This window comes from Equus asinus, chromosome 1 (genome assembly GCF_041296235.1).
Source record: "Equus asinus isolate D_3611 breed Donkey chromosome 1, EquAss-T2T_v2, whole genome shotgun sequence".
In the NCBI taxonomy this organism is placed as follows: domain Eukaryota; kingdom Metazoa; phylum Chordata; class Mammalia; order Perissodactyla; family Equidae; genus Equus; species Equus asinus.
This window is the reverse complement of record NC_091790.1, coordinates 170,612,490-170,633,147: the sequence shown is the minus strand read 5'-3', so window position 1 is coordinate 170,633,147 and position 20,658 is coordinate 170,612,490. Positions and strand designations below refer to the sequence as shown.

The following is a 20,658-nucleotide window of genomic DNA, read 5'->3' as shown; positions in this document are numbered from 1 at the left end:
GGTTACAATAAGAAATGTTTTTTTGAAGCTTAGGTATTACTCCATAGCCAAGCTTACAGAAAGAGGTCTTCCCAAGACGAAAAGTAGATGATAGAAATCAAGAGGCTAAAAAAAGCAGGCTAATTTCTTAGGGAATATATCAATGAGGCAGAAGAATATGGGATGTTCGTTTGGTCCAGCATATGGAACCTGAGTCCAGGAGTCAAAAGTCCTACATAAGTTCCCCAACATAAACTTTCCTCTGTACTGTTTCAGCATCTCAATGTATGTTTAAGCTACCAATTTATTTCTTGAATCTGTGCATGTGCCCATTTCTCTAAGTCATTTGTTATCTGTCATACACTCCTGACTAATGTATTTGTTAATGGGATTTCTTGCAATATATTCTTCCTTACAGTCTTGGAGACCTCCTTTACAAAAATATCCCTTCCACCAAGTCTGTTACAGATTCACAACTGAGATATAAACAGACAGGTGGCAAGTAACCCAGAAAGACAGACACTGAACAAAGAACCCTGATTTTCAGAGTCTTGGGTTTAATATATTTCCAATTAGCCATACTCACTTCCCCTACCCCTTGTCATTACAGCTAATTGTAAGAAAGGCAGGAATGAAGGGCAAGAGAATAAGAGAAAATTACCAAAAGTGACCAATACCTTCTGTATTTTAGGTGCTGTGCTAGACATGTTTATGGACTTTAAATTAATGGTCACAAAGCCCCTCAGACTCCCATCCTGTAATTTCTTTACCTTTATCTTCAGAATTGACTGTAGTTATTTCAACCACATCTCCCTTGTATAAAAAATATAGGTGGTGTAGCTTCCAGTCAAGATGATATAGTAAGTTTATGCCTTGATGTTCCCTTCTGCTATAAGCACATAGCAGTGATGGGCAAGTTATAAAAGGAGAAAATTAGAAAATACATAACTGAGATAAAATCAAATATAAATGCTTCTGTGGTCAAGACACAGAACAGAAAACAATGTATGAGACAAGATCTGTAAACTCATAAGCCTTAGAATTCAAAAACAAGAAGAGTTTACAAGAAGTTCCATTCCTGTGATTGGTATGGAGCAGCATGCATAAAGCCAGAGACTAACCCTAAACTATCCACTGGTGGCAAATTGCAGGGGAATTTAGATACACCCAGGGAGTACCGAAAACATATATTTGAGGTCTTGCCACATGAACATGAATTGGTCTAGGTCCTCAGGTGCTAATGGGATAGAAAATAAAAGCTTTGGCCACATCCAAGACTGCATAACAAGTGACATCAGTCTGTGCAATAGATAAAGTTACAGTCACAATGTCTAAAACACCAGGGCACTGGGAGCTACAATTGAATATAGTTGATGATAAACCACTATAAGCCCCCAGTTTCTGTTAGCCTTTTCAAATGGCCATATAGAGATACTGCATTTCTTACTTTCCCTTTGCCTTTAAGTTCTTAATTAACAGAAGCAGTAATTAAATAAAAGTTTCCCTTTATCCTCATAGGATTCTGTATCCTTTCTGTTGGACCACCATGGAAAGAATAGAAAGACAGTTTAGAAAATGACTTAAATAACAGTGTCAGCATTTTTGTGCTGGTTCATTAGTCAATGGAAAAATGCAAATTGAGTGATATAATATACCCAATACATTGGGTTAAAAAATAGAAGTCTCAAAGTAGGAAGTGTTGACTAAAGTATAGAGAAATGGAAACACTCGTACACTGCTGGTGGGAGTGTAAATAGGTCCATTCACTTTAGAGAGTAATCTGGCAACATGTGGTAAAGCTGAAGATGCTCATATTCCAGGATCCAGGGACTCTGCTTCTTGGTATATACATACATGAAGCTCTCGCAAATGTTGACAGTAAAAAATGCTCTTGGCTGGGTTCCTTCAATGTGTGACAGTATTGTTTATAAAGCAGAAAAATTGGAATCAGCTTAGTTATCCATCAGAGGTGAGTGGGTAGGAAAATTATGGTCTACTCGTAAAATAGAAGACTCTCTAAAAGTTAGAATAAGTGAACAAGAGCTGTGTGTATAATCATGGATAAATCTCAAAAGTATTTTGAATTCAGCATGCCATTCATGTAACATTTAAAACTTGCAAAAATTATCATATGTTATTTTTAGATAATAGTTTTATAATACATTTATTTTAAAAAAGAAAATAATCTTTCATGGGAATAATAAATATGAATTCTTGGTAGTTTTTGCTTCTGGGAAGTGAGGGAATTAGGATAATGAGGGATTCCCAGAAGGTCTTAACTACAACTATCATATTTCTTTAGTTTAATGATGTAAAATAAATGTAGTCCAATATTAAAATTTCTTTAGCCTGCGTGTGGGAATGATTGTTAAAATATTCTATATTCTTTTGAAATATTTTATCCTAGGAATGATTAAAGCTGTATTCATTTTGGGGGGCCTAATTATTCATTATTCTTGCTAACTATCATTTAGTCTTTTGGCCGAGAAAGGTAGTATAAATTTATGATTCAGAATCTGTACTCTAAACTAAAAATGCTTGAATTCAAATCCCAGCTGTATACCTTACCATACTTGTGACATTAAGTAAGTTAACTAATGTTTTAAAGCTTCAGTCTATATGTAAAACTGGGAAAATAATATATCTTACATTCTAGGGCTGTTAAAAGTGCTACATGAGGCAATAAATGAAAACAGCCTCACTTGCCTTTGGAAAGCAGTTTTAAAATGTTAACTAATATTTGATATTAGGAACAATTTAATGCATATTTCAAATTTCCCTCTTTTATCTTTGGCCATAGCAATCTAACGTAGCTTTCTAGTCTCTTTAGAGAAAAGATCTCTTCAATCACATGTACGTATGTCTTCTCCCTTCTCTGAACGCACTCTTCATATCAGCTGACCATTCATCTCACTGTTCCCCAAATGCAATCTCCTCAGTTTAGCCTGAGGCTGTGATCATCCTGTTTCCTCTACATTTAATATCTTTCCCTTCTCCACAGTTTATCCAACTCTTATTTTCCTTTGCAGCCTATATCAAGACCCATTTCCACAATGGGACTTCTAAATCTCTAGGAGATTTGCTCTACACTACACTTTGCTCTAAATAGCCTTGTCTGGAATAAAAACATATTACTATCAATGACCAACAATACTTTCTGTGTTTTACATTTTATGGTACTCTATAGTTTAAAACCACTTATACATTATGTCACTCATATGACATTCAAGGGAAGATGAGCTACTGTGCAGAGCTAATTTTATATCCGCTGACTCTAAGTTTAATGCTTTCCATCACCTCACCTGTTCAGTACCAAGATATTTTCAAAAAGTTCACCTTTAAAGGTATACCTCACTATTTTTATCAATATTTTCCCAGTATAAGGCTTGTTTGAAAACTGAAAACCACAAGATGTTTTAGTGATAAGCATAAACTGGTTAGTGATAATAAGGATGAACCATCAACTATCGTGTAATGTCTTGCCTGAGCAGGGTGTTCAGAGGCCCTGTTCTGTCCAGATACAACATAATTCAGTTGCCTAAGAGTGGGTAAACATGTAGCAGATGGATTCCATAGACAAACTTAGAGAAGGTAAAAGATAGACAATTTTCAAATATATCCATGCTACATGAGTACCTCTGACATAAAGAACAGAGCATTCAAGCAGAAAACTCCCCCTGCAACCTGATGAGAGGATCCCATATACAAGGATCCTATCCAGAAGCCTCTGACTATCCAAGGAGACCTTTTCACACTGCATCAACTCATAGCCCATAGGGTAAGCATCTCATATCAGTCTGAGAAGAACTAAACCTCTCCCTACATACGCTGTCCCCATCTGTTGGGTTCACATGACCAAAAGCCCTGATCTTGAGGTGTCCTATGGGACTACCATCAAGGAGATGGGGTGATACAGGCAGGGGAAGATGGGGGGACAGAAATGCACTCTTCCCCTTTCACTGCTGAAATCCTATATAGAGCCTTTGGTTTTAAAGCCTAAACATTGTCTGCTTAATTTAATCAATTCCACGTAGGTGAAGACAGACATCAGAAATTTCAGCAAGGAAACTACAAATTTCCATCACCAACAAGGTCCTACCCAGGATTATTATTCTTAATAATATCCAGTCCTTATTCTGCTTTATGTTGTTGTTTGTCTAAATCAAAGTGCTTGCTTCCTTATATTTCTGGTTGGTTTGAAAGTTACTCAACAATAAATCATGTGCCTTATATTTCTTTCATATTTCTAATATTACTAATGTAAAATCAGTTTAAAATGTATGAAATTTTTAAATCTTTATTTTCTTTATTCAACTTTGGCTTAGGAAGAGCATGGTAATTTTTAATGTCAAAATGTGTTACTAATCGCTAATTTGTGATAATTAGGGGGGTGACAGGGGAAAAGAGAAAATAAGTGGATACCAGGTTGAATCCATGTCCCAGTGAAAGGGATAAAATAAACAACAGGGAAGAAAAGGAGAATAGGTATGTCAGGAGAAAAGAAAGAAATAAAGAGTAGTTTAGTCAACCAGAATTGACTACAAAAATGGATACAGCCAGGTTAGATGTAAATACAGACTGAAAAGTTGTGAAATACTGTGTAGGTAAATTATTCATCTTGAAACAGGGAAAATGGATCCAGTTATGTCTAACATCCATATAGGTAGTTGAACACTCCCAATAAGTTAACAAAGCTTTCTAAACAATAGATCTCTGTAAAAAATGTCAGAGATTGTAATGATGATGAAGACATTATGTGTGTAAATGGGAAGCATTACTGTTAGGACTACTTGGAGTGCAAACATCTAGCAGAATAGGCTTTTCTTGACATTCATGGATTAAAATCATGGTAAAGATAAGAAAATAAATTGGAGTTTTAGGGATCCACAAAAATTCTGGACTGAAATTGCTTACCCTTGAGAGTCTAGACAGAACTATGCAGAACTAAAAATAATCTAAAATTTACTTTAGAATACATACTTTAGAATATATGCTTAAATTACATAAGTATGCAATTTTCCAATCTTGTTCATGCATTTTTAGTTTGTAATTTATGATTCTTCTTTCCATGTGATTCAGAGTGTGATGATATTTACAACTCACTGCTATGGAAGAAGCAGAGAGAAGTGGCAAATGGTTATAATTCTAAGTTATCAAAGAAGCTTCACCCATCTCCATTCTCATCTTATTTTGAGTCTCTGGTTTAGGTATAAGAACGATTAAAAAAAAAAAAACACATTAAATTAGTATGGTGTAGTGAATGGAACCATTTTTAAAAATTAAGGGACTTGAATCCTCATGTATGTCCACACTTATTTCCTGGGGTCCAAAGCCTCAAAGAAAGACTTCAATGAATGGGAACTCAAGGACACTATAAATAGACCCACATCTTTCTCAAGAATGTTAACATTATCTACATTCCACAGTAATGACCATAAGCATCCCTGGGAGTTGCTGGACTCAGCTTTTTGCAAGGCTTCAAGAGTAAAGTTATAAAGGCTGACTCCATTATGAAGGAGGCCAATGACTTCAAAAATATGAAACTATCCGTGGTGCTGAATTTCTCATCTCAACATCTGATTCACCAGGGATGATGACCTGGAGAACCAGGAATGAAGAGGTTGAATGTTCAGAAGTTAACAAATAAAAAACTATTACTATTTATGAGAATTTATGTAGAAACATGGTCAAAGATTAAATAGTAAAGACAGATTGGAGCATATGGTAAAATAAATTCCTTCAATACTAGGGCAATAATTTTTTCTGTACAATCTTGAGAGTTAGCAAATTATTTTCTGAAAAGAGGTATAGCATGATAAAAGTAGTATTTTAAGGCTATTAATTTGCGTTGATATGTATTACAAATAGTGAGAATTATTTTTAAATCACAGAATCCACAAGAATGTAACCTACCACTTTCATTAGGATCTTTGTACATGTCAGTCTTTGTCCCTAATGAGTCAGTAATAGCCTAAAAGAATCACAAATGCTGGATCTTACATATAATACTTTTCAATAGCCTCCATGCAGTAGAATTAGTATAAATTGAGCCTTCCCTGGAATTCATCCACAAATGTTAAGTTTACAAATTATTCATTTTAATGATATTCTTACCTATGAGTTCCCAGATTACATATGACCAAAGATATTTGTACTCAAAGGTATTGAAAGTATCCACAGTGGTTTTATGGAATCATTACAAGTTGCTCAAGAGTGTATTGACTGAAACTAAGATTAATGAGGCTAAAGACAGATAAATAGATATAAATATGGATGTGTACACAGAATGTTCCTTACAAACGAAAGGAGTAAACTATCCATTTACTTTTTATCTTTGCTTAACTAAACTTGGATAAAAACCAAGAGACTCTGGTAAGGTTAAGAAATAATGATCAAGAATATCTCTTTCTCGGAAAAAAAACCTCTGTTATCTAATGACATTTTTCCTTTAGCTTTAGAATACTTTATAACTAAGTCTTTGGGGAGAAACTCCCAATTTGAATAAAATTTTCTTTTCTCATGTAAAATTGAATAGTAAATCAACCAATCTAGGCACTGTGGGGATGACGTGATGTCCTTAATATTTTTCATATAATGATATGTATGTATGATAAGAAATTAATCTTTGCTAAATTTCAAGTTTTCTTTCAGAAGATAAAAGTCTGATTTGGGCAACGCTCCCAGAAGTTCCTTTGGAGGAAAAATGACACATTTCAAAACTGCAGAGTTCCAGTTGTATTTGGTTAAAATAATCATTTTGGAATGGTGATTTTCTGTGTCCCTGTTTAAAGAACCATTTTGTGAACTTGAGTTCAGATTTGAGAAATGGAAAATTATATGGACTCCAAGCTGTGTAAAGTCACAACTAATAATAAGCATAAGTGTTGAGTGTAACATCAATCAAATGTACTCACATGTCCTTATTTGAGTTTAGGACAGTACTCTCCTCACTGAAAATAATGAAAAGCAGATAACTAGGTAGCACAACTGGATTTAAGACAAATATGCCACTAAAAAATACCTACTTCTACCCTGAAGCAGAAAGTAATGTCTTCTTAAAAACAAAATTCTCTTATGGCAACAAGACGTACAATTATAATATGGTCTTAGTTGCTATATCTACTTCTGTGAGTGAATTAAGTGAGACAGTAATGATCCCAGAAGAAATATAAGGATTGAGTCTGGTAATGGTGAAAAATGTAATTGTCTTTCTACACGACACTAGCATTTTTCAAAGAAAAGACAATATTGAAATATTTGTCAATGATAAACAATGTTACTTTAAATTCAGCATTTGACCCAATATTGTTTTCTTTAAAGTTGCATAGAGAGTCAAACATTTCCTAGAGAAAGCATAAGTAAAATACTAGGAACAAGCTTAAAGGCCTTTACTCTTCAGATATAAAAGCCATTTAGAATGTATTATTAAGCTTTGACCTCTTAACAGCTTCCAAATAAAACAAAATGGCAAGACATTAGATTCATTTCTATACCCACTTAATCAAAATTCAGTCAAAATTCTATTCTCCATTGCCAAGAGAAAAATCTTGAAAAAAAAGGAGTGCATAAGTCATAATTTCTTAATGAACTCTTGGCTCCTGGGATATAGTTTTAAAAACAAAAAAAAGGGGGCTGGCCCCGTGGCAGAGTGGTTAAGTTCACGCGCTCCGCTGCAGGCGGCCCAGTGTTTTGTGGGTTCAAATCCTGGGTGCGGACATGGCACTGCTCATCAAACCACGCTGAGGCAGCGTCCCACATACCACAACTAGAAGGACCCACAATGAGGAATATACAACTATGTACTGGGGGTCTTTGGGAAGAAAAAAGGAAAAAAATGAAATCTTTAAAAAAAAAAGAAAAGACAAAAAAACAAAAAAGCAGGCAGCTCAGAGGAAGATAGAGTTAGATGAAACTTCATAGTACTAACAGTGCTTAGCCTTTCTGTTAGGGATTCTGGCCCAATATTAGTGATGCTTTTTTTCAACTGCAAAATAAAGATATTATGGACACTGAAAGAGAAACTTTGAGTTCAACTTCTCTGTTTGAAACAATGGCCAAAATAATTATACTCTATACATTTTTCTCTACTGTACACAGGTAACACAATCAAAACATTAACTGTAGGGCCAGCCCCAGTGGCCTAGTCGTTAAGTTTGGTGCACTCTGCTTTGGCAGCCCAGGTTGGGTCCCCAGGCGCAGACCTATACTGCTCTCTTAGTAGCCATGCTGTGTTGGCAGCCACATGCTGAAAAACAAAGGAAGATTGGCGTGGATGTTAGCTCAAGGCGAATCTTCCTCAGCCAAAAAAAAAAAAAAAAGGTTAATTATAGACCCTCATACCTCACTCAAAAGATTTTTCCCCAAAACTCAACCCCAGCACCAATTCTACTAAAAATATAGACTAACATGAAGATCAAGTTTTAAATGTCTATTTGCTCAATTTTATTATTTTCAAAATAAAAAATATATACCTTGTTTCAAAGCAAATTTGGCTTTTGTGATTTTATAGTTGTCAAAAATTAATTTGAGTTGTTTATTTTCTTTTCCGTGCTGTACTGCAAATCTTTGAAATATATTTTTTCAATCTTTCTAATAGCTAGTATATCTGCAAAAGGTCAATAAATATCAGTTTAGAAGCCTTGTCAGTACAGTCTAAAAATATTCTGTACTTTCGTCTTCTTGGTAAGCTCTAATAGTGACAGAAAAATCTATTTCTTAGTGAAATTCCAAATGGAGATATTTTGGTGACTATTTATACTGGAGTCCAATTACACCACATTCTATTTAGAGCTAAACTTGGTATAAGTGAAATATGTCATGAACAGTATGATGGCTGAACAAACTTTTATGTGCCTTGCCCCGAAGGAAATAAAAAATGAGTACAATAAAGTCACTGTTCTCAAAGTGTTTAAAATATTCTAAAGACATAAGAGAAGTACAGATAATTGAAAATAATAATGTTAATTTCATTATAGAGTGTTTTCACCTATAATGCCCAAGCATTTTAGACATGGCAATAGCAAGATTTCTTTGTGTTCCTATAAATATTGAGATACATTTCAAACATCCCTAGGAGTGGAATAAAATAGTGGTCATCATTTTTTGTGTTTTGAAATCATTTTCAAATTACTGGAAAAACCAAGGAGAATTTTTACTCAACTTTATTCATTTTTCTTCACCCCTCTTCTCCCCAAATAAGATATTAATATTTTCTTTTTTTTTTTTTTTTTTGAGGAAGATTAGCCCTGAGCTAACATCCACTACCAATCCTCCTCTTTTTGCTGAGGAAGATTGGCCCTGAGCTAACATCTGTGCCCATCTTCTTCTATTTTATATGTGGGATGCCTGCCACAGCATGGCTTGATAAAGAATGCATAGGTCTGAGCCCAGGATGCAAACCCAGGTACCCCAGGCGACCAAAGCAAAGCATGCAGACTGAACCACTGGCTCCACTGGGCCAGCCCCAAGACATTAATTTTAATGGGAACACTTTACTAAACAGCAATTCATTTATTATATTACTGCTTATCCTCTTTTATTAGTATTTTAGTTTATAAATGTACACTTTGGTTTTTGAAACATTTCTTGAAATCATTTAAGTGAAAACATGCTAAGAGATTTTCGTCTTCAACCGAGATATTCATGACCATCCAGATGATAATGCATACCAATATGTCAACTAGATAAATCCACTAAAAATGAATACCATATGAATACTATGTCATCTATATATCCACATTGTGGAAACTGGATCATTGAAAGCTTTTTAATGAAACTCCTTGAAGTGGATAAAAGTTAGTGGGCTTTTTTCTCCTCCTTTTCATCATGAGATGACCTTATAATTTCCAAGATTTGTTAGTTTATTCAGAGCAAAATAAGTCCATTTTTTCCAATTTCACTTTTGATTTCAGCCAGTAAATTATTTTTCCTTAGGGAGATTGTGTGTATATTTTTTGCTAAATAATCAGAAGTTAAAACGTTGAGCAGTTAACATAGGGCAGAGACTGTGGATTATCTCGTTGAACTCTTAGAACCAGCCTATGCATTTCTCTCCCTATTCTAAACGTGAAGAAATTGAGACTTAGCAACAAATTGCAGACGCGGGATTGGTGCCCAGGCCATCTGAGACCTGAGTCAACACTCTTAATCAATATAATGTAACACTTCCCAAAAGACATAAACATCTTAATTTAACAAGTATTGACCATTTGCCAATATACCACAGAGGAATAGGCCTTGCTCATATATCACTAGGTAAGAAATGTTGCTTACTTCGTGTATACAATTGCTGTAGACTCTAACCAATCCAGGTAAATTGGTAAAAGATTACTTGGAATGTTAAAAATTTTTAGTTGAGAAGAACAGGACCTACATCACAATATCTATATCTTATAGTTTTATACTATATAACTTAAATACGCACACATACAAACATGTATAAAAAAACACAAAATTAAAAAAACGTGGGCTGTGGTTCTGTTCTGAATCACAAATCCCATTACTGGCCAGAAAAGCTTATAAAAAGTCTTGCCTGCTCCCTAATGGACACTTCTTTGTGATAGCTGTTTCTACACTATGCCCTGACCCACCTCAGTATATCACACCAGTCCGTGGCTCAGTGCCATCTCTGCCAGGTCACACAGATCTGGTTATTCTGTCATATCAGGTCACATACGCTAACTACAGTGCAGTATCTTTCTGCAGCTTTGTAAAAGCTCAAAATTAAATCTTTAAATGCAGGTTTCAAGTATTTATATTCCTATTTGAAGACTCATACAAATGCAAAACTTTCAGGGTTGGCTATTTTCCAACTCGAATCTTAAAAAAATAGATATGACAAAAATACTTTTTCTGTGCACAGTTGCAGTGAAAAAGGTTTTATAAATCTTCCCGGATTGGGGATGTAAGAGAACAAATTCCACATTGAATATTACCTGAGAGTTCCGCAGTGCGCTCAGCTCAAGGGCCGTGACAACCTAGTTGCTGTAATCATTGTAAGGTTTGTCGCAAATAGCATGTTGTTTACAGTAATGAAACTTCTGAGTGTCCTTCCTTGACTGTTCTAGCTAAAGTCTTTCCCTTCATTCAGTTCCTAGTTTCCAAAGGGTGTATATTTGCTTGACTTCTGTGCATCTCCCGCACTAGACTCTAAGCTCCACTGGCTATGCTATTATTATTATGCTCCCAGTGTTCAACCTAGTGCCCATTCTCTAACATTGTTTGAGGATTAGAGAAAGAATGAACAAATCTTGCCACTTTCGGTTCTATATTCCACAGTGAAGTCACAGTTGTATTTCTGAAATGCAAGTTAAATTATTGACTTAGCTTAAACCTTTCCAGTAGCCTCCTACTTCCAAGGTAGAGCCTAAAACTCTCCAGAAAATATGCAAAATCCTTGACTACTGAGCCTGACCCTATCTCCAGCCTCCTTTTGTTCCATTTCTGCACTCAATCTCTGCTCCATGAGTCCAGAAACAATGGGAGTTCCCTAAATGTTACAAATTTCCATATTTTCCCAGATTTTGGACATGCTATTTCATACACCTTAAAAACTCCGCTCTCTACCCAATCCTTACCCTGAAGTGTGACTAGCGTATGTCTACTCCTTCTTTAAGGAGTTATTCCAGGGTTCTGTGTAATTTTTCAGTGATGTCTTTCCTAATATTCCCAAATACAATTAATTCTCCTTTGCCTGTGCTCTCATTGCATTTTGTCCATACTCTCATTATAGTGATTATTATATAGTATTCATTATTTACTTTAGCTTCTGCTTTCCTATTGTGACTACATAATCATTTTATGGTCAGGAGTTGTAGGTTTCATCTATGTGTTATCAGTATTTGACAGAGTGCTTATATTAAAGAAGATTTGTTACTGCCCAAGGAGGGGCCCTCTGCTTGCACGAGGCATGCCAATAGTCAGGAGGCAAGGTGGTAGGAGAGAAATGTTTTCTTTATTACAGCTTGCTAGCAAGAGGGAAGATGGCCAATTCATGTCCGAAAGAACCATCTTACAGAACAAAGACTACCAGCCAGTTATATACCAGACTGGTCTCCAGGTAGGGGAGGTGGCTGGGGTCTGGTTTGGGGTAGAAATCTGGTCCCAGTTCCTGATAGCCCTTTGTTTTATCGGATATGCACCAGAGAATGGAGCAATCTTATCCCCTGATCTTTCAGTTGTCATTGATGATGGCTATCAGCATAGGCTTTCTACCCGGGGTCATCACATTCCTAGAGAACTCAAAAGAACAAAGTTATCATCTTAAAGCAGCTGAGAGGGGCCACAAAATCTACAGAGCATGTCTGGGCTAGTTAGTCAGAGGTCATTTAAAGTTACAATAGGGTTTCTTTTCTACAATACGACTTCCCTTATGTCAACCTTGTGTTGAGCTGGTATCAGATTTTCTTTAAAGATGTAGTGAATGAGTGAGTAAATGGAGTCTCATTGTTACCTAATTAATGTCCATGATAGGGTAGCTGAAAAATCTTTCTACTGTTTTTTTCTTTGTAGGTTGGAAATAAACTCAACCTAACTCAGAGTATTATTCTAAGGAATGGATTTAAACACAACCTCTAAACTGAATGTTCTACAAATGCTTCCTCAAGACATTTACGTATTACAGGCAATTTATAGGCATGGATTCAGTTTAGAATTCTAAATCAGAGAGCTTGCAAACAGTACGATTTTAAATTGTTCATCACCCTGCACAATAAAGAGATGATTCTTTTTTTCCAGGAAGTGTGCTACAAAAGACAGTGAAGCTTTATCCTATTTCACTATTCTTGGTTCCATGCTGAGGAACTGCCAAATACTGATACTTCAGTTAGAAAATCTCCTGGGATGGGGTCTAAGACAGATTCTCTGTATACTAAGCTTTTTAATAACTGATACTAGAGAGTCATTGACTTTTACAGCTGGAGGGGTGCTGTGAGAGAACAGAAAGTTTCCAGCATATTTTTTTTTCTTAAGACAAACCAGAATTTGAAAAAGAAACAAGCATAATTATGTTACTATTATCTTGTGCAAGAGTGATAAATGTAAATACTCTGGAAGTAAACGGTGAGAATTCCCTAAGTATTTCAAGGTCTTTATCACCATTACCAGCTCATCCATATAAAGATGAATCTATTCAAGATGACTTTGGGGTACTATAGCAACACAATTCTCCCTTATTTCCCTAACAAAATGATCTCAAAGAGGGAAATGATGCTGATTGCATTTTTGAGCTGTATAGCACAAACATGAAAGTGTAATAGATTCTCATTGCATTCAAGACATTTCTGTTAGTGCTAAAAGTAAAGCTCAGAAAAGATATCTTTCCCAGGAGGAAAAAAAAAAGTACTGAAAATCCCACCATTCAGTAGAGTAATCTGCCCTTAATGTTGTATTTTTAGTTTTAATAAATGTTCTTGAGGGCTAATGATGAACACCAGCACTAAAAATGAATAACCTAATCAAAATGCAAGTCCATTTCTCCAGCACAGGTATTAAGAGAAATAAAAAATTCCCATTTGTTTCCTCAAAAAAGACAATCTTACACTGTTTTCTAGAAAACTCTGATTTTAGAAAAAAGTTAAAAATATTATGCACAGAATATTTCCTATTCAAGAGGATTCTCTGAAATAACATATTCAGGGCTTTTTCTTTTTTTTTTTAAATTGATGATAAGTAGGTCATTATAAACCCTGCTTTTAGTTAAATTAGTCAAATTGTACATATTTTTTTTCCTTTAATGGGTTGGAAATTATATATGCTAATTATAAAGCTTTAGTGATTATCCTTAAATGTTTTGCATTCATATTTAAATGTAGAGTTTTACTATCAATTTTAAGACAATCAGTATTATTCCAGTGGCATAGAAGACTAAACACCTTGAAGACCTTTCCATTGAAAACAACTAAAATTCTGGATAAAATAAGAAAAAAATATGTTTAATGCTTCATTAAGATAACATGAAAATAAGAATCTGGGTGGCACAGCGGTTAAGTTCGCAGGTTCCGTTTCCTCAGCCTGGGGTCCTCTGGTTCGGATCCCAGGTGTGGACCTACACACCACTTGTCAAGCCATGCTGTGGTAGGCATCCCATGTATAAAGTAGAGGAAGATGGGCATGGATGTTGGCTCAGGGCCAGTATTCCTCAGCAAAAAAGAGGAAGATTGGTGGCAGATGTTAGCTCAGAGCTAATCTTCCTCAAAAAAAAAGAAAAAATAAAAAAGAATCTGCCTTAATTGGTTCAGTTCCCTTAGAGACAAGATGTAGAAAGCCATAAGAGAATGTTGCTTTCATACTAATACTGAGAGAAAGACAGATAATCTACAAAATCATAACTTTTCTAGAGCCCATCAGAGAGCTGAGGTCTCCAGACAACCAAGGAAACTGACTTTGACAGAGTGACAACCCTGTAAGAGTGGAGACAGGACACACAAACCATTTTACCTACATCAGAGCACAAGAGAAAGAGGTGGCCATGAAACAAGCCAATAAAAATAAACAAGCTAAAATTTTAACAAATTTTTAAAGGACAAGTATGGGGAAGTTGTCAGTTGTAATATCTGTGGAACTCACAAGCAAGAGGAGTTTGCATTCACTTGCAAGCTTTTCCATGGCTTTTTCCCAAGTGCCCCTGAGGAGGACTGGTGCAGGAAGGGAGACTGGAGAGAGCTCTTGCCACTTGGCACGTGCATTCGGGATATAATCAGCTGTTGCACAAAGTCTCTTATGTTTCCTTACACCCTTCTTTCTAGGAAGCAAAAGCTTTAAGCCACTTGGAGAAGAGTAGCAAACTTTCTCGTCCCCACAGATGTGGGTAAAAATCTATTTTGGTACAGGAGTAGAATCAAAACCTGCCGCTATCAGGGTTGGGATAGAAACACTCCCCAGTCACAGTGATGAGGATTATCTTAGGCTGGTTACTTTTAAAACTGCAGATGAGAAGGGGGCTGGTTACCTTTAATAAAAGCAACTCTGATGAGCACAGTTTGCTTGCCCTTTGTTGGGAAACATTTACATTTGTAAGGGAAACCTCCATCTGTAAACATGCCTCCCTCTCTGTGCCAGGAAGAAGGGGAGATGACCTTATCTCTAGAAACTCTTAATCAATGCCAAAGGCAAGGACTTAAGTTGTTTACTGTCTTGCAACCTCATGTAACTGACCCCCCCCCCTCAACATCCTCCTTTGTCTTTAGCTGAAGATAATATTTAAGCGGTGACTTCTGCCATTTACTCAATCCGGTTTGATTCTTATCTAAAAGTTATAGGACCACACAATAACCAGAATCCTACCGGCACTGATACCATTTTAACAACTCTTTTTACATATTCTTTCCTTTGTCTTGGAAAGAGATAACTTACATACCTATGCCTTAAATTTAGCCTTATTCTCCACCCATGTTTACAGCAGCAGTGGCAGCAGCAGCAGCTCCCCATGCCAGCAGCACCTCTGACTGCCCGTGGGTCCTGTCCCCACGCAGCAGCTCTGACTGCCCATGGGTCCTTTCCCCATGCCAGCAGCAGCAGCAGCTCTGACTGCCCATGGGTCCTGTCCCCATGCTATTCCACACTATTCTCTAAATAAAAGAGCACTACTGCCAGATCTTGAGAGTCCAAGAAATCTTTCTTTCGACTCCTCGGCTCACCGACCCCGCATCAACAGGACACAGGCAAAGATCCTTTGCTGTTTGGTGAAGTGTATAAGCAAAAACCCTATACCCAAGGGGGAAGGGCAGAAAAGGCTCTTGACCCCAGGATTCAACACCAATAGCAAGCAGAGATTAGCTAGCACCAGATGAGGGGCAAAAATTATTCCTGCCCTAGACCAACCACAAATACAATTTAGAGTTTGGCTACCATGGGAAAGAAGGTAAGGAATGCAAGCAAAGGTTCGCCTTTGAGGCCAGGGTCACAGAGCCTGCCAAACACTGAAGACGGACACACAAAAAGAAGTAAAAGGAGAAACCCCTCCTGACCCTTTACGTGAGACTAATACCAAGTAACAAGCAACAGTAGTCTACTACTAGAGAAGGGGCAAGAGCATGGACAAAGACTCCACTCTACAGCTCAGGAGTACAGAAAATTCCAAAGCTGAGAGTAGAGCAAGAATGCTGAGAAAAACACAAAGTAACTCCTGCCAACCACTGGATAAATTTGAAGCCTATGTTGCACTGAAAGTAATCATAACAACAAAAAACCCTAAACACTATTCAATTCCTGACTGGATTGAGTCATACTAATGATCTGACTAAAGAAGAGGCATTTCTGACATAAATACTATTAACCTCAGTCTCTAGTATTTTATACATTATGAGAGCATTCAATAAAAAATTACGAGACAAACAAAAAAAAAGCAAGAACAATGACTCATTGTGAAGAGAGAAAGCAATCAACAGAATCATAGAGTTGACCCATAAGTTGGAACTATGAAGGACAAGGACTTAAAAATAACCATAATAAATGTGTTAAATGATCTAGAAGAAAAGACTGACAATATGGATGAACAGACGGAATTTCATCAGATAGATGGAAACTACAAGAGTCTAATGGAAATGCTAAAAATAATAAAAATAAAAATGATAACAAAGATGACAAACTCTTCCAATGTACTCATTACCAAAGTGGAAACAGGTAAGGAAAGAATCGTTAAATTTGAGATAGAGCAAAATAAATCATCCAAACTGAAATAAAGACAGAAAAAAGTGCTTGAAAACACAGAATAACAAATTCAAGAGCTGTGGGAAAACATTAATCTAATACACGTTCCCAAAAACAAAACAAAACTGGACGTACCATCGTCAAACTGGTGAAAGATAAAGAGAAGATCTTGAAAGCAGGCTGAGAAAAATGAAACATTTCATAGAGGACAACAAGAGAAGGTTTACCACAGACTTAGAAGCTAAGCAAGTCAGAATACAACAGTGTGATATCTTTAAGCACTGAAAGAGAAAAATCTATTGATTTTGAATTCTATTCCCAGTGTAAGTATTCTTCAAAAATAGTAGCAAAAAAAGTCTTTTTGGTTTTTTTTCCAGATAAACTAAGGATGAATTCATTGCCCGTGCACATATACAATAGGAAATGTTAAAAGAAGTTCTTCAAGTGGAAGAAATGGGATACCAGATGTAAATTTGGATGCACACAAAGAAATGAGGAGCACTAGAAATGGCAAAATGAAAGTAATCATAAAAGATTTGTTTTTTCTTATTTTCAGTCACTTTAAAGACAATGGACTGTCTAAAGCAAAAATAGTAACACTAATTGTGGGTTTATAATATACGCAGACGTAAGATGTGTGAAAACGATAACATAAAAAAGAGAGGAAGCAAATGTAACTAGTGTTGTAAGCTGCTTGAATTCTACACGAAGTGATATAGAAATATTTGGAGGCTGACTGTGATAAGTTACAGATGTACACTGTCAATCCTAGAGCAGTCACCAAAAAATATTTTTAAGTGTATTATTAATAATCCAATAGTGTAAATAAAAAAGAATCATAAAAATAATAAGAAAGAAAAAAGCAAAGAACAGATGGGACAAATAGATAACAACTAGATGGTGGATATACATTTTTTAAAACAACGTAAGTAAAAATAACTACATTACATTTAAATGATCTGAAAATCCCAATTAAAAGGCAGAGATTGTCAGATTGGAATGATAGGATAAGAATCAATTATAGAAATTAGAAAACACTTTAAATATAAAGGCACACATAAGTTAAAAGTAAGAAGATGGAAAAGATATGTCATGCAAGCACCTTGCAAAAGAAAGCTGAAGTGGCTACATTAATGTCAGATAAAATAGACTTTAGAGCAAAATTACCAGGACTTACATAATTATAAGGAAATTGATTCATTGAGAATTGTTGAATTATATAGATTCACCACCGTTACGTAGATCATAACGATCTTACGTCTATGTACCTAAAAACAAAACTTCACAATACACGAAGGAATAACTGATAGAACTGAGGAAAAATAGCCAAATCCATAGTTACAGTTGGAGACTTAACATTCCTCTCTCAGTAACTGGCAGAAAAAGTAGACAGAAATTCATAAAGATATAGCAGACCTGAAAAACACTATCAACCATGTTAACCTGACTGATATTTATAGAGCACTCTTCCAATCAGAACAAAATGCACATTATTTTCAAATACAATGGAATGTTCACCAAGACAGACTATATTCTGGACCATGAAACAAACCTTAACAAATTGAAAAGAATTGAAATCATACAGGTATATTTTCAGATCACAATGGAATGAAACTACAAATAAAGATCAGAAAGATATGTAAAAGACAAAACCCCAAATATTCAGAAATTAAATAACACACCTGTAAATAATCTGTCAGAAAATCACAAGGGAAGTGAGAAAAATATTTCAAATATAATGAAAATAGAAACCCAATATATCAAAATTTGTGGGCTGCCATAGAAGCATTAAATTTATAGTGTTACATGCTTATATTAGAAAAAGAACAAATAGCTCAAATAATTAATCTAGGTTTTCACCTTGAGAAAGAACAAAATAAAATGAAATTAAGTGTAAGGAAAGAAATAAAGATACAAGCAGAAATCTATGCAATACCAAAAAGAAAAACCACAGAAAAACTCAGTGAATCATATTGTGTTATAAAAATAATTTCTTTTCAATGCCACAGCACTTAAGCTTGCACTTTACTATTAGAAGCAAGAAGATAAATATGATATAATGTTTATTAATTATTTGTAATATTCACATATAATAGAATATGCTATTTCTGCAAGATCTGTGTTGCACCATTGTCTCAACCATGCAACCTTTTGACCCCACTCAGCTGCAAAATAAAGTGCCTCGAGCCTGGAAAACTTCCTTATAAAGAGATAAAGAGCCAGAGCCTGTGCAGTCTGCTGCGCTTATCCACTTGTGTGGGAATATCTTTCCTCTTTACAAGCCCAGTATATGCTCTTTCGTTCTGCATAAGTGTGTGAAGTCATATGGCACCTGGCCAACCCCAGTGATTAATATGTCCTCTGTGGGGAGAGCACAGGATCCTTCCAGTGGGGCATGAGAGGAGTGTGCACAGGCCAAATGCCCTGCATCAGCTGCTGGGAGACACCCACTGGCCATGAGGGACCAAGGCCCACTCTTGAACCAACTTCTCCAACGTAAAGTTGAGTAAGCTACTTCCTTTGTTTAAAAATAAGTGACACATTCAATAAACGTAGAATTAAATTTAAATCCCTATGGAAGGTAATTTGATATTTATTAATATTCATTTATTAATAACCTATTATGCGCCATACATTTAGCAACGCCCATCCACAAACCATTCCTGAATATATTCTAAAATGAAAGGTCAACTACAACTGGGTGCTGACTTTCCTTTCTAGCTTTATCTTCAGCTCCTTTCACTCTTGAAGCATCACTTAAAGCTAGACTGGAGTTTCTGCTCACCCAAAATTCAAATTTGTATCTTTCTGACGCTGATCAGAATTCAGTCTTTCAAATTTTTACCCATATTTACATGTTTGGATTAGTGTATCTACACTTTCCTGTTTATTAATCCAGAATTAATTTCTAGCTCCTCTGAATTCCTAAACCACTTTGTTTATATCAGTCTAACAATGCCTATCACATCCTTCCTAATGTCATAGTCATTTTTCAAAAAGGTTTATATTTCCTTTGTGGAAATATTCTCCCCATCTACATTCAGTAACAAAATCTTTGAATGGACTTCCTAGCTAAATGCAACTTTCTCATCCTCCCTTGAATGTAGGTTTGGTCATAATGACAAAAATCTCATCAAGGGGATGCAAGCAGAAGTGATCTGAGCAATTTCTGTTTCATATCACCTTAAAGAGGGATGTTCTTCTGTCCCTTCTTCCAGCATTCTATTGCCCAGAATGTGGTGGTGTTTGTGAAATATCTTGGTCTTAGGGATGGTGAAGCAACTAGACAGACAACTAGAAGACACCCAGGTCCTTGACATTATGGATCCAACATATCAACCCTGAGCCACTATACTTATACTAGATTATAACCTGAAAAATAAATACTACTTTATCTTATTTTAGCCACTGCTATTTGAGTCTTTGTTATAGCATCTAAATCTCCATCGAAATTAGTATGTCCTACAAGTTCCTTGGGGATAGGAGTCACATCTTCTTTATCTTTGTACCTTTTGTATTCACCATTTCACTTCATGGAATGCCTTATACATAACGAGTACTCAATAAATATTTGTTGTATTGAACATACTTCCCAAATAAGGATTGGATAACATCTTTATACAAATGGACTAGCCACCACAAGGATAAAATTAGATCGTATAGTAGGGGAATCAAGGTAAGTCTTCGCTAAGCTGTACACAAAAGAAAAGAAGAAGAAATGATTGCTCTTTTACATGACTTGAGTTTTGGGTGATTTGTTAAGCTGCAATATATAACCAGAACAATTATAACTATACTCCTCCTCTTTATATTCTTATTAAAGTAACTTTTAAACATAAATACAAATGAGTAAGATGTTTATTTAAAGCCTTGTACTCTGCAGTTCAAAATCATGAATTTGTATCAAGTGGTTACTAGGATGTGAAGAGAGAGGTTGGGTTGAATAGAAGAAGTCCAGAAGATTTTTACTTTTTTTATGATACTACTATGGTGGATATGTGACACTACGCATTTGTCAAAACCCATAAAACT

At 35.7% G+C, this 20,658-nt stretch overlaps 1 long non-coding RNA gene across 1 annotated transcript in view; it reads right to left on the bottom strand.

The window, feature by feature from the left end:
• LOC123282824 (uncharacterized) overlaps positions 1–20,658 on the bottom strand; it is a 429,750-nt gene that overhangs the window by 250,079 nt on the left and 159,013 nt on the right. The window lies entirely within an intron of this gene.